Raw genomic sequence first — 6000 nt, 5'->3', positions numbered from 1 at the left:
GGGGTTAGCCTTGCATTTTTACCAAATAGAGGCAAAAACACATTTTTATCCAAAATTTAAAACGGTAAGGGGTTACCCTTGCATTTTTATGAAAAAGGGGCAAAAACATGTTATTATCCAAAATTTAAAACGGTCAGGGGTTAGCCTTGTATTTTAATCAAAAAGAGGCAAAAACACATTTTTATCCAAAATTTAAAACGATAAGGGGTTAACCTTGCATTTTTATTAAAAAGGGGCAAAAACACGTTATTATCCAAAATTTAAAACGGTAAGGGGTTAGCCTTGCATTTTTATCAAAAAGGGGCAAAAACACATTTTTATCCAAAATTTACAACGGTGAGCATGGTAAGGGGTTAGCCTTGCATTTTTATCAAAAAGGGGCAAAAACACATTGTTATCCAAATTTTAAAACGGTAAGGGGTTAGCCTTGCATTTTTATCAAAAAGGGGCAAAACACATTTTTATCCAAAATTTAAAACGGTGAGGGGTTAGCCTTGCATTTTTATCCAAAAGAGGCAAAAACACATTTTTATCCAAAATTTACAACAGTAAGGGGTTAGCCTTGCATTTTTATCAAAAAGGGACAAAAACACATTTTTATCCATAATTTACAACAGTAAGGGGTTAGCCTTGAATTTTTATCAAAAAGGGGCAAAAACACATTTTTATCCATAATTTACAACGGTAAGGGGTTAGCCTTGCATTTTTATCAAAAAAGGGCAAAAACACATTTTTATCCAAATTTTAAAACAGTAAGGGGTTAGCCTTGCATTTTTATCTAAAAGGGGCAAAAACACCTTTATTTATCCAAAATTTACAACAGTAAGGGGTTAGCCTTGTATATTTATCAAAAAGAAGCAAAAACACATTTTTATCCAAAATTTACAACGGTAAGGGGTAAGCTTTGCATTTTTATCAAAAGGGGCAAAAACACATTTGTATCCAAAATTTTAAACGGTAAGGGGTTAGTTAGCCTTGTATTTTTATCAGAAAGAGGCAAAAACACATTTTTATCCAAAAATTTAAAACGGTAAGGGGTAAGCCTTGTATTTTTATCAGAAAGAGGCAAAAACACATTTTTATCCATAATTTACAACAGTAAGGGGTTAGCCTTGCATTTTTACCAAATAGAGGCAAAAACACATTTTTATCCAAAATTTAAAACGGTAAGGGGTTAACCTTGCATTTTATTAAAAAGGGGCAAAAACACGTTATTATCCAAAATTTAAAACGGTAAGGGGTTAGCCTTGCATTGTTATCAAAATGGGGCAAAAACACATTTTTATCCAAAATTTACAACGGTAAGCATGGTAAGGGGTTAGCCTTGCATTTTTATCAAAAAGGGGCAAAAAAACATTGTTATCCAAATTTTAAAACGGTAAGGGGTTAGCCTTGCATTTTTATCAAAAAGAGGCAAAAACACATTTTTATCCAAAATTTAAAACAGTAAGGGGTTAGCCTTGCATTTTTACCAAATAGAGGCAAAAACACATTTTTATCCAAAATTTAAAACGGTAAGGGGTTACCCTTGCATTTTTATGAAAAAGGGGCAAAAGCATGTTATTATCCAAAATTTAAAACGGTCAGGGGTTAGCCTTGTATTTTAATCAAAAAGAGGCAAAAACACATTTTTATCCAAAATTTAAAACGATAAGGGGTTAACCTTGCATTTTTATTAAAAAGGGGCAAAAACACGTTATTATCCAAAATTTAAAACGGTAAGGGGTTAGCCTTGCATTTTTATCAAAAAGGGGCAAAAACACATTTTTATCCAAAATTTACAACGGTGAGCATGGTAAGGGGTTAGCCTTGCATTTTTATCAAAAAGGGGCAAAAACACATTGTTATCCAAATTTTAAAACGGTAAGGGGTTAGCCTTGCATTTTTATCAAAAAGGGGCAAAACACATTTTTATCCAAAATTTAAAACGGTGAGGGGTTAGCCTTGCATTTTTATCCAAAAGAGGCAAAAACACATTTTTATCCAAAATTTACAACAGTAAGGGGTTAGCCTTGCATTTTTATCAAAAAGGGACAAAAACACATTTTTATCCATAATTTACAACAGTAAGGGGTTAGCCTTGAATTTTTATTAAAAAGGGGCAAAAACACATTTTTATCCATAATTTACAACGGTAAGGGGTTAGCCTTGCATTTTTATCAAAAAAGGGCAAAAACACATTTTTATCCAAATTTTAAAACAGTAAGGGGTTAGCCTTGCATTTTTATCTAAAAGGGGCAAAAACACCTTTATTTATCCAAAATTTACAACAGTAAGGGGTTAGCCTTGTATATTTATCAAAAAGAAGCAAAAACACATTTTTATCCAAAATTTGCAACGGTAAGGGGTAAGCTTTGCATTTTTATCAAAAAGGGGCAAAAACACATTTTTATCCAAAGTTTTAAACGGTAAGGGGTTAGTTAGCCTTGAATTTTTATCAGAAAGAGGCAAAAACACATTTTTATCCAAAATTTACAACAGTAAGGGTTTAGCCTTGAATTTTTATCAAAAAGGGGCAAAAACACGTTTTTATCCAAAATTTAAAACGATAAGGGGTTAACCTTGCATTTTTATTAAAAAGGGGCAAAAACACGTTATTATCCAGAATTTAAAACGGTAAGGGATTAGCCTTTCATTTTTATCAAAAAGGGGCAAAAACACGTTTTTATCCAAAAATTTAAAACGGTAAGGGGTAAGCCTTGCATTTTTATCAAAAAGGGCCAAAAACACATTTTGATCCAAAATTTTAAACGGTAAGGGGTTAGTTAGCCTTGTATTTTTATCAAAAAGAGGCAAAAACACATTTTTATCCAAAAATTTAAAACAGTAAGGGGTTAGCCTTGCATTTTTACCAAATAGAGGCAAAAACACATTTTTATCCAAAATTTAAAACGGTAAGGGGTTACCCTTGCATTTTTATGAAAAAGGGGCAAAAACACCTTTATTTATCCAAAATTTACAACAGTAAGGGGTTAGCCTTGTATATTTATCAAAAAGAAGCAAAAACACATTTTTATCCAAAATTTACAACGGTAAGGGGTAAGCTTTGCATTTTTATCAAAAAGGGGCAAAAACACATTTGTATCCAAAATTTTAAACGGTAAGGGTTAGTTAGCCTTGTATTTTTATCAGAAAGAGGCAAAAACACATTTTTATCCAAAAATTTAAAACGGTAAGGGGTAAGCCTTGTATTTTTATCAGAAAGAGGCAAAAACACATTTTTATCCATAATTTACAACAGTAAGGGGTTAGCCTTGCATTTTTACCAAATAGAGGCAAAAACACATTTTTATCCAAAATTTAAAACGGTAAGGGGTTAACCTTGCATTTTATTAAAAAGGGGCAAAAACACGTTATTATCCAAAATTTAAAACGGTAAGGGGTTAGCCTTGCATTGTTATCAAAATGGGGCAAAAACACATTTTTATCCAAAATTTACAACGGTAAGCATGGTAAGGGGTTAGCCTTGCATTTTTATCAAAAAGGGGCAAAAAAACATTGTTATCCAAATTTTAAAACGGTAAGGGGTTAGCCTTGCATTTTTATCAAAAAGAGGCAAAAACACATTTTTATCCAAAATTTAAAACAGTAAGGGGTTAGCCTTGCATTTTTACCAAATAGAGGCAAAAACACATTTTTATCCAAAATTTAAAACGGTAAGGGGTTACCCTTGCATTTTTATGAAAAAGGGGCAAAAGCATGTTATTATCCAAAATTTAAAACGGTCAGGGGTTAGCCTTGTATTTTAATCAAAAAGAGGCAAAAACACATTTTTATCCAAAATTTAAAACGATAAGGGGTTAACCTTGCATTTTTATTAAAAAGGGGCAAAAACACGTTATTATCCAAAATTTAAAACGGTAAGGGGTTAGCCTTGCATTTTTATCAAAAAGGGGCAAAAACACATTTTTATCCAAAATTTACAACGGTGAGCATGGTAAGGGGTTAGCCTTGCATTTTTATCAAAAAGGGGCAAAAACACATTGTTATCCAAATTTTAAAACGGTAAGGGGTTAGCCTTGCATTTTTATCAAAAAGGGGCAAAACACATTTTTATCCAAAATTTAAAACGGTGAGGGGTTAGCCTTGCATTTTTATCCAAAAGAGGCAAAAACACATTTTTATCCAAAATTTACAACAGTAAGGGGTTAGCCTTGCATTTTTATCAAAAAGGGACAAAAACACATTTTTATCCATAATTTACAACAGTAAGGGGTTAGCCTTGAATTTTTATTAAAAAGGGGCAAAAACACATTTTTATCCATAATTTACAACGGTAAGGGGTTAGCCTTGCATTTTTATCAAAAAAGGGCAAAAACACATTTTTATCCAAATTTTAAAACAGTAAGGGGTTAGCCTTGCATTTTTATCTAAAAGGGGCAAAAACACCTTTATTTATCCAAAATTTACAACAGTAAGGGGTTAGCCTTGTATATTTATCAAAAAGAAGCAAAAACACACTTTTATCCAAAATTTGCAACGGTAAGGGGTAAGCTTTGCATTTTTATCAAAAAGGGGCAAAAACACATTTTTATCCAAAGTTTTAAACGGTAAGGGGTTAGTTAGCCTTGAATTTTTATCAGAAAGAGGCAAAAACACATTTTTATCCAAAAATTTAAAACGGTAAGGGGTAAGCCTTGTATTTTTATCAGAAAGAGGCAAAAACACATTTTATCCATAATTTACAACAGTAAGGGGTTAGCCTTGCATTTTTACCAAATAGAGGCAAAAACACATTTTTATCCAAAATTTAAAACGGTAAGGGGTTAACCTTGCATTTTTATTAAAAAGGGGCAAAAACACGTTATTATCCAAAATTTAAAACGGTAAGGGGTTAGCCTTGCATTGTTATCAAAAAGGGGCAAAAAAACATTTTTATCCAAAATTTGTATTTTTATCAAAAAGGGGCAAAAACACATTTTTATCCAAAATTTAGAAAGATAAGGGGTTTACCTTGCATTTTTATTAAAAAGGGGCAAAAAACACGTTATTATCCAAAATTTAAAACGGTAAGGGGTTAGCCTTGCATTTTTATCAAAAAGGGGCAAAAACACATTTTTATCCAAAATTTACAACGGTAAGGGGTTAGCCTTGCATTTTTATCCAAAAGGGGCAAAAACACATTTTTATCCAAAATTTAAAACGGTCAGGGGTTAGCCTTGTATTTTAATCAAAAAGAGGCAAAAACACATTTTTATCCAAAATTTTAAACGGTATGGGGTTAACCTGGCATTTTTATGAAAAAGGGGCAAAAACACATTTTATCCAAAATTTAAAAGGGTAAGGGGTTAGCCTTGCATTTTTATCAAAAAGGGGCAAAAACACATTTTTATCGAAAATTTAAAACGGTAAGGGGTTAGCCTTGCATTTTTATCAAAAAGAGGCAAAAACACATTTTTATCCAAAATTTAAAACGGTCAGGGGTTAACTGCATTTTTATGAAAAAAGAGGCAAAAACACATTTTTATCCAAAATTTACAACGGTAAGGGGTTAGCCTTGCATTTTTATCAAAAAGGGACAAAAACACATTTTTTATCCAAAATTTAAAACGGTAAGGGGTTAGCCTTGTATTTTTATCAAAAAGGGGCACAAACACATTTTTTATCCAAAATTTAAAACGGTAAGGGGTTAGCCTGGCATTTTTATCAAAAAGGGGCAAAAACACATTTTTATCCAAAATTTGTATTTTTATCAAAAAGGGGCAAAAACACATTATCAAAAATTTAAAACGGTAAGGGGTTAGCCTTGTACATGTACATGTATTTTTATCAAAAAGAGGCAAAAACACATTTTTATCCAAAAATTTAAAACGGTAAGGGGTTAGCCTTGTATTTTTATCAGAAAGAGGCAAAAACACATTCGTATCCATAATTTACAACGGTAAGGGGATAGCCTTACATTTCTATCAAAAACATGAATAAGGGTAAAGCTTTGCATTTTGATCAAATGGGGGGAAGTTAAGATTTTATCACAAAGTTGTAATGGTAAGGGGTTAGCCT

The sequence above is a fragment of the Patiria miniata genome, unplaced genomic scaffold (assembly GCF_015706575.1).
Source record: "Patiria miniata isolate m_02_andy unplaced genomic scaffold, ASM1570657v1 HiC_scaffold_19, whole genome shotgun sequence".
Classification (NCBI taxonomy): Eukaryota; Metazoa; Echinodermata; class Asteroidea; order Valvatida; family Asterinidae; genus Patiria; species Patiria miniata.
The sequence above is the reverse complement of the archived record's forward strand: the minus strand, read 5'-3'. Positions refer to the sequence as shown.